This window comes from Lathyrus oleraceus, chromosome 2, assembly GCF_024323335.1.
Source record: "Lathyrus oleraceus cultivar Zhongwan6 chromosome 2, CAAS_Psat_ZW6_1.0, whole genome shotgun sequence".
Classification (NCBI taxonomy): Eukaryota; Viridiplantae; Streptophyta; class Magnoliopsida; order Fabales; family Fabaceae; genus Lathyrus; species Lathyrus oleraceus.
This window is the reverse complement of record NC_066580.1, coordinates 467,518,022-467,527,922: the sequence shown is the minus strand read 5'-3', so window position 1 is coordinate 467,527,922 and position 9,901 is coordinate 467,518,022.

Sequence of the window (9,901 nt, the reverse complement as noted above, 5' to 3'; positions counted from 1 at the left end):
ACATATGATCTTATTTTATGTGTGTGGTTTGATATAAGATGAAGTTACAAGTTTGTTGTATTCACATGAAAGAAACAGCATGAGAAAAATAAAGTAGCTTGCCGTAAGAGAGAAAGCTGTAACATGCATGATGGTGTTGTGTCAAAAATGGAAAAATCCATGTAGAATTAGTATATATTTTAATGAAGGCGAATTAATAACGAATGGACCAATATGGCTCGTTGGTAGCTCCCCCCAGGACCTATTTTTTAGCTTTAGCTTTTCAGTGTTTTTACTATGTTTACTCCCTTTCCACTATAGTTAATTCACCACTATTTTTCTATTATTAAAATAAAACCCATTAATTAATTTTCTAATTAATATATTATATTAGTTATTTAAACTAGGATATAATTTAATCTAGTTTATTAATTAAATTTTCATATATCACTTAATTAATTAAAATGGGCTATTTTGAATAATAAAAATCTAATTATATATTTTTTCTCTTTTCTTTTAAAATTTCTATCAATTTAGTCTAAGTTTTCCCATAAATTCATAAAAAAAAAGTTTCTATTATTATAGACTAAAAATATTCTTAATTCATTCTTAAATTTTTTTTATTTCTTTCTTTTTAGTTTAATTAGGTTTTATTATTTTGTATGCCCTTTTAATTTTGTACTCGTTAATTAAGATTTAGATATTTTATATCCCCTTTTAAATTATGTACCCCCATCCCGAAGCCATGTAATAGCGTAGTCTTATTTTTCGCACTTTAATTTTTCCGTACTGTGAATATAACTGTCTAGATGTATGCTAATAGGATTGCATGGAAAGATAAATAATCGAACTTAGATAAATTAATTCAAGATAATATATCCGAATCCAATCATTTCCACACTTGCACCTCTAGGGTAACCCTCTCTTTGTTGCCTTACGATATTACGGTCATGTCCCGCGAATGTGGGGATACCCTTAGCAAAGACCCTTTCGATTAAATCATCATCATCCCTAAACAGATAAGTCATAGTCCCTTCGATCAAAAGTTCAATGTCCCTACAAGATAAATCATAGTCCTTCGAACGTTGCCTTCGAATATATGACCTTGTCCCTCGAAGTTGCCTTCGAATATATGACTTTGTCCCTCGATGGCCCTTCGTTGTAGCCTACGATTAAATGATGATCGTCCCTTCGAATGCTAAGGTATCCTTACCAATGTTGCCTTCAATGACCAATCGACGACCCCACAATGTCCCTTTACATCCAAAGGATAAGACTACTTACTTCTCAATAGTAAGGACATTTTTACCCTCCTAAGGAAAGGAAATACCTATAAAGACCTTGGTTAGGTATAACTCTTAAATGCTTGCTCACAGCTTAAAATACTTTTCACACCTCACACTTTTCAAAACATCTTTTAGAAAATCACCACTTGGTATACATTCGCACCAGAATCATCGCCGAGTTATAGTTTTCTAAACATCTTTCAAAATCAAACGAGATAAACACTTTGTATACATCCGTACAAGAATCATTACAAAGTTAAACTCTCCTTTCAAAATATTTTCTAAACACACCATATTTCTCAAACACTTTCTCAAACAAGGAAAACATAAGTGAGTTAAGCAATTAAGAGCCCATGGATAACCATGGATACAAAGGGTGCTAACACCTTCCCTTTGTATAATGTACCTCCCGAACTCAAAATCTAATCAAGGTCTTTCCTGTTCTTTTCCGCCTTTCCTCATTGGATAAAAGAAAAGTCGGTGGCGACTCTTGCTGTCCGCAACATTGCTTTTTAAAGCAAAAACACAAAGTCAGTTCACTGTATCACAAAACTGGCGACTCTGCTGGGGACTCTTAAAAAGAGAGGTTACCTTAAAGATAAGATCACTTATGTTTTCGAATTGTTTCTTTGTCTGATTTACTTTTAAGGGATTGTTTGGGTATTCTATGCTTGAGGGAAAGATCCTACACCCGGATCTAGTGTACCTTAGGTAAGTAGCAAGAGATCATCACGACTGTCCGGCGTATACTGGAATGGTTAAAATGATGGCTACGGTTAATGTGACACTTTGGATGTCCTGATGTTTCTCATGTTTACTTGAGGAAAAATTTGGCGTCTGCGTGGTGTCATCAAAGCATTAACCAGACCTTTAGAACCCTAATTGACTCATCCTAGCCATTAGAAAGTAGTGAGATAACTAACTTCGGTTCCGACTGGGGTTGGTTGATACTCGATACTACACTCTTTGAGATTGGACTTTAGGGAAATTTTGGTCAACCGCTTGGTGTTGCACTGAAGTGGACTTAAGGAAAGGTCAATGATTTGAGATCCTTCTAGAACCTGGTTACTATTCTAGGATAGGTTGAACCAACCAAACCTCAGTGGGGAGGGTACTTACCTATGGAACTCATGCAAGCCTTAAAACCTAGGAATGATTGTGGTGTGACTTGTTTGTGCTTGTTACTTGACATCATAACATCATAACATCATGACATCATGGCATTGTACTAACCATTTCGAGGACTTAGGGATTTAACTTTGCTCTGTTTTGTAGGGCTATGGCTTCCAGGAAGACCATCCAGATCAATTTTGTAGCGACCTCTCCTCAACTCAAGGATTTAGTGTCAGAACTTCCCGATCATGCTCAGTTCATCAAGAAACATGGTTATCTCCTCAATTTAGTTACCACCGGTTTCAAGGAAGATATGATGAGAGTTCTATTCCAATTCTTCGATCCTAAACATCATTGCTTCACCTTCCCAGATTATCAGTTGGTACCCACATTAGAAGAATTTTCCAAGTTGCTTGAGATACCTATCCTTGATCAAACACCTTTCAGTGGTTTAGAAAAGATTCTGAGGTCTGAAGAGGTTGCCGCGACTTTACACATGACAAAGTCCTACATTGAAACTAATTGGGTAACAAGAAGTGAAGTTAAGGGTTTACTTGCCAAATTTCTGATAAATAAGGCCCGAGAATTCCTAAAAGCTATGAGTGTCCATGCTTTCGAAGATGTTCTAGCATTACTAATCTATGGTTTGGTGCTATTTCCTAATCCGGATCAATTCATAGACATGAATGTTGTTAAGATATTTCTCACTCATAACACTGTGCCCACCTTGCTTGGAGACATTTTGCATTCCCTTCACACTCGTACTATGAAAAGGCAAGGGACTCTCATGTGCTGCGTACCTTTATTATCTAGGTGGTTTATTTCGCACCTTCCTCAATCAGTCTTGAAGAATGAGCAAAATTTGAAATGGTCTCAAAGGATAATGTCGCTCTCCTATTCAGACATCCATTGGTGTCCCCAACCCAAAGAAAATGTTACCATCATTGACCGTTGTGGAGAATTCTCTAACGTACCACTCCTGGGGATAAGAGGAGGTATTACTTATAATCCTGCTTTAGCCCTACGTCAGTTTGGTTATGCTCGAAGAGATGGTCCACATGAAATAATTATCCAAGGCACTGTGTTTGACTATGACAACGATTCTCAAGGTCTCCGTCAAAGGTTTGTACGAGCTTGGGGCATGGTGAAAAGAAGTACTTTAGGACAGAAAAACTCTATTCCTATGGAACCTTATCTCAGATGGGTACGCGCCAGAGCTTGTAAGCTTATCATGCCATATCTTGCAATCGGGCCTCTGATTGTTGAACCAAAAGTTGAAGGAGGTACCCCTCAGATCATTCTTTATCCAGATATGCCTACCAATGTTGAAGAATTGAAGAAATCTTGGATCCAGTTGAGAGAGGAAAGGGAGACTTTTGAAGCTCGGTTCTGTGCTGAAAGGAAGAAAGTATTAGAGCTCACCAGCCAGCTTAATGAGGAACGAAGTCTCAATGCATATCTCCGCCCAAAAAGAAGCCGTCCCTGGGAGACTTGAGCTTTCATTTTTTCTTGTAATGAACATTAATTAAAGAAATTATTAATAAAAGTTCCCCTTTTTGGTGGTTTACGCAAAGTTAAATTCCAAAAGTCCTTGAAAACATTTCATACATTGCATAGCATAACATAACATTGCATAACAGGTACTCTAAAGGATCAATGTTCTCACGGTCTTCCTCTCAAACAGAAAAATGGCCCTCGAACAAATTGTCAAGGATCTCTAGGCTCAGAATGCTCAATTCCAGGAGATGATCTTGAACTTATCCAAGGGGCAGGAGGAACTGAAGACTCTATTGCTCGAGAAGAAGAAAGACAAGAAATCTGTGAGTTACATTAACCCGGGAAGAAGGCTTAAAGGACAGGCTCCAGGAGTCAAGATTGGAATTCCGAAGGATAAAGAAGATGAGACAGAAAATGATTCGGAAGATGAGAATGCTGATCCCTTCAACCCTGAGGACGACTATGAAAATTATGAAAATGAACAGTACTCTTCGAAAGATGATAAGTATAAGTTGCTGGAAGAACGTATGCTAGCTATGGAGGGTCAGAAGGCGCCCGGTCTGGATTTCGAAAGCTTAGGTCTGGTCTCTGATGTGGTCATTCCTCGCAAATTCAAGGTCCCCGCTTTCACTAAGTATGGTGGTGCGTCTTGTCCTCAGATGCATCTGAGAGCTTATGTGAGAAAGATCCAGCCGTATACCACTGATAGGAAGCTATGGATCCATTTCTTCCCAGAGAGTCTGTCTGCACACAGTTAGAGTGGTATTATCAGCTCGAGAGCTCTAACATCCGCACCTGGACCGATTTAGCGACAGCTTTCTACAAGCACTACCAGTATAATTCTGAATTAGCGCCTACTCGGCTACAGCTGTAGAATATGACTATGGGCTCTAAAGAAAGCTTCAAAGAATATGCTCAAAAATGGAGAGACTTGGCTGGCAGAGTCAAACCCCCTATGACTGATCGAGAATTAGTGGACATGTTCATGGGTACACTGACTGGCCCATTCTACAGCCATCTATTGGGAAGTTCCTCATCGGGTTTCACTGAACTTATATTGACGGGTGAACATGTTGAAAGCGGCATTCGAAGTGGAAAGATACAGGCGGTTACCTCTGCAAACACCAAACAGTCCTATCAGGGGAAGAATGAATCAAATGCTGTGTACGGTCAAAGGGGTCATAATAAGAAAAATCGTGACCATACTGTTGGAGCAGTTACGATTGCAGCACCTCCATCTCAAAACTTCCAACACAGACAAGACAGACCAAGAAGGCAGTTTACCAAGATCAATATGAATTTAGCACAAGCACTGTAGGGTATGCTAAAAGCAAATTTAATTACCCTCATAGATCCTCCTGCAAATCCCAACACTACTTCTCCTCATTATAATCCCAATGCCAGGTCTGCATATCACTCCGATAACCCCGGGCATGATACAAACGATTGTTGGTTGTTGAAGAATAAGATTCAGGATATGATCGACGCTGGAGAAATTGAATTTGATCCTCCGGAGACTCCTAATGTCATCACTGCTCCTATGCCTAATCATGACAAGACTGTTAATGTTGTGGATGACAATTCTCACATTACTAATGTAGCTGACTTAGCATCTCCTCTCCTGATCATCAAGAAGAATTTATTGCAAGTTGGTTTATTTCTAGGTTGTGCTGAAAATTGCGATCTCTGTATACTCCGACCCAATGATTGCTTGAAGTTGAGGAATGGTATTCAACGGCTGATGGATGATCGTACAATTCTCTTTGAAAAGATTCCTAAGGTGGAAAACCCTATTGAAGAAATATATGTGATTGCTAGGTCTAAAGTTCCAGTGAAGATTACCGCTACTAGAGTGCCTGTGAAGATTACTGTTGAGCCCAAGGTAGCTCCCCTAATTATTACTGCACCTGGCTCAGTACTGTATTCCTCAAGCAAAGCTATTCTGTGGAATTATGGAGGTGATGTTTACATCCACGGCATAAAGCAAGATGATAATTCTGCTAATCCTAATGATGTTGACATTGTTGGGACTAGTAAAATTACTCGAAGTGGAAGGATCTTCTCTCCAGAAATCTCACCTCCCGCCCCTGAAACTCGAGGAAAGGGACCAGTAATCAATCCTTCTCAGTCAAAGACACCAGTCAAAGTTACTACCGAAGATGTTGCCAAGCAGGAAATGGAAGAAATGTTGAAAATCATCCGTAAGAGTGATTTTGATGTGGTAGAACAGCTGGGGCATACTCCGTCTAAAATTTCGATGTTATCCTTGTTGTTATCTTCTGAATCTCATGCCAATGCGTTGATAAAATTCTTAAAGACCGCTCATGTACCTCAGGAGACATCTGTCGATCAGTTAGAAAATTATGTTGCTAACTTGGCTGTTGATAATGGCATAGGCTTTTCTGATGCTGACCTGACACCAGCAGGAAAGAATCACAATAAAGCTCTGCATATCTCCATTGAGTGTAAGGGGATCACCTTGTCTCATGTGTTGATCGACAATGGCTCTTCTTTGAATGTGCTACCGAAAGCTGTGCTCGATAAGCTTGACTGTAAAAGCATTGAACTGAAACCTAGTGAAGTTGTGGTGCGTGCTTATGATGGTGCGAAGAGTGTTATCCATGGTGAAGTGGTTCTCCCTATCAAGATAGGACCTCAAGTCTTCAACACTACCTGTTACGTAATAAACATTCATCCTGCCTATTCCTGCTTGCTGGGATGCCCTTGGATCCATGGGGCAAGTGTTGTAGCTTCGTCTCTCCATCAAAAGCTGAGGTATCCAATAGAGGGCAAGATTGTCACTGTGTGTGGAGAAGAAGAGTATATTGTCAGTAGTGTGCATACCTTCAGATACGTCGAGATGGATGGTGAATTCTTTGAGACTCCTTTCAGTCATTTGAAGTAGTTCCTCCGACCAGTCCTGTCCTTAAGCCAACTTCCCGTGTGCCCAAGGTTATTCGTGCTCCTCCTGCTATGATTTCTCTGAAAGATGCTCAAGCCGTGGTTGAAGATGGTGGTCGTACTGGCAGGAGTCAACTGATCGATGTACCGTACAAGTCTGATAAATTTGGCCTGGGGTTTAGCTCTGAAAAGATAGTCAAAGATCATATTGATGCTGTAGAAGATGTTGATAGCGATTGCGACTTGGATAGCTGGATTTTCCCAAAAATTGGTGACAGACTCAATAATTGGAAGGCTGAAGACACTATCCGATTTCCTTTAGTCAGGAGTAATTGTTATTGCTTATTTTAGTGTTTTAAATTTTGTAATTTTTATTATGAACAATTGAACTTCTTAAAGCATTGTGTCTATGCCCGGGGCACAATAGCTAATTTGTTAAGGGTTTTGTCATTTTCATAAGCATATTCACATTCAATAAATCAATGGACTTTTTGCATTCAAATATTTCGCTCTTTATCTTTCCTGTCATCTTTCAAATAAGCTATGTTTCCTTACACACACTCACGTAACAAATTGCAGATCCATATCCACTCTGGATCCTGTTGATAATAATTCTGCTACTGTTAATTATGGCTTTAAAAATCCGATCTACCAAGCCGAGGATGGAAGTGAGGAAGATTGCGAAGTGTCTGGAGAGCTTGCCAGACTGCTACTGCAAGAAGAAAAGACTATACAGCCGCATGAGGAATCAATTGAAATTGTATATCTGGGTACGGAAGTAGACAAGAAAGAAGTCAAAATAGGAGCAGGCTTGGAAAATAGTGTCAAGGAAAGATTGATTCAGATGTTACATGACTATGTAGAGAGTTTTGCTTGGTCTTATGAAGACATGCCAGGACTGGATACTGATATAGTAGTACATCGTTTGCCGATGAAGGAAGATTGTCATCCGGTTAAGCAAAAGGTTCGTCGCATGCGTCCTGAAATGTCTGAGAAAATCAAAGTCGAGGTTATGAAACAATTTAATGCAGGTTTTCTAGCTGTTACTTCTTATCCTCAATGGGTTGCTAATGTGGTACCAGTGCCAAAGAAGGATGGTAAGGTGCGAATGTGCGTAGATTACAGAGATTTGAATAAAGCAAGTCCCAAAGATGACTTTCCACTTCCGCACATTGATGTTCTAGTAGATAACACCGCTCAACACAAGGTATTCTCATTCATGGATGGATTCTTAGGTTATAACCAGATTAAGATGGCACCTGAAGACATGGAGAAAACTACGTTTGTGATGCAATAGGGCACTTTCTGTTACAAAGTAATGCCATTCGGTTTAAAGAATGCAGGGGCAACATACCAGCGTGCTATGGTGGTTTTGTTTCATGATATGATCCATCATGAAATAGAGGTATATGTGGATGACATGATAGCCATATCTCATATTGAAGAAGAACATCTCGATCATTTATACAAACTGTTTGAGAGGTTGAAGAAATACAAGTTGAGATTGAACCCGAACAAATGCACCTTTGGAGTAAGATCCGGTAAACTCTTGGGCTTTATTGTCAGTGGTAAAGGAATTGAGGTTGACCCGGCTAAGGTGAGAGCTATTCAAGAAATGCCAGTTCCCCGTACAGATAAAGAAGTCAGAGTTTCTTGGGACGCTTGAATTACATTGCCCGATTTATCTCCCATTTGACTGCTACTTGCAAACCCATCTTCAAATTACTGAGGAAAAATCAAGAGATAATATGGAATGATGAATGTCAAGAAGCTTTTGACAAAATCAAGAAGTATCTCCAAGAACCTCCAATTCTGATGCCACCAGTTGAAGGAAGACCTCTAATCATGTATTTGACCGTGTTAGAAAATTCAATGGGGTGTGTGCTGGGGCAACATGACGAGTCTGGTCTAAAAGAGCATGCACTATACTACCTTAGCAAAAAATTTACCGACTGTGAAACAAGATACTCACTGCTTGAGAAAACTTGATGTGCTTTGGCTTGGGCTGCTCGCCGACTAAGACAGTATATGTTGAATCATACCACTTTATTGATTTCTAAGATGGATCCTATCAAATATATATTTGAGAAACCTGCTCTCTCCGGAAGAATAGCAAGATGGCAAATGATTTTAACAGAGTATGATGTCCAGCATACTACCCAGAAAGCAATCAAAGGAAGCGTGTTAGTTGATCATTTGGCTCATCAAGCAGTTGATGATTACCAATCTATGAATTTTGAGTTCCCTGATGAAGAACCTGGACCGGATGAAGGACCCGAACTGGGATCCCGACGGACTATGGTTTTTGATGGATCTTCTAATTCATTGGGCAATGGTGTTGGTGTTGTAATTATTTCTCCCAAGGGTTTCCATACGCCTTTCACTGCTAGATTATGCTTTGATTGTACCAATAATATGACTGAGTATGAAGCATGTATTTTGGGACTCAGAGCTGCTATAGACCTGAGAATCAAGTTTTTAAGTGTGTACGAAGACTCAGCCTTAGTAATCAATCAGATCAAAGGAGAATGGGACACTAAACATCTGAATCTCATCCCTTATCGAGAGCGGGTGTTGACATTAATCACATACTTTGAAGAGATTACATTCGAACATATTCCACGAGAAGAGAATCAGTTGGCAGACGCATTGGCTACCATGTCATCTATGTTCAGAGTCAGATGGGACAATGAAGCTCCCATGATCACCATTGAACGATTAGATGAACTAGCATATTGTTATGAACTTAATACTGATGAAGTAGAAGAGAAACCTTGGTTCCACGAAGTAAAAAGATATTTAGAAACTCAGGAATACCCTGAAGGGGCATCCATCAATGACAAAAAATTTCTGAGGAAGTTCTCCGCTAAATTCTTTTTGAGTAATTGAGTATTATACAAATGTAATCATGATTCGACTTTGCTTCGCTGTGTGGATAAAAAGGAAGCAGAAAAGATTATGGAAGACATGCATGACGGTATTTTTGGGACTCATTCTAGTGGACATACGATGGCCAAGAAGATTCTGAGATCAGGGTATTATTGGTCTACCATGGAAGCTGATTGCCACCATCACTCCAGAACTTGTCACAAGTGCCAGATCTATGCGGACAAAGTACATGTACC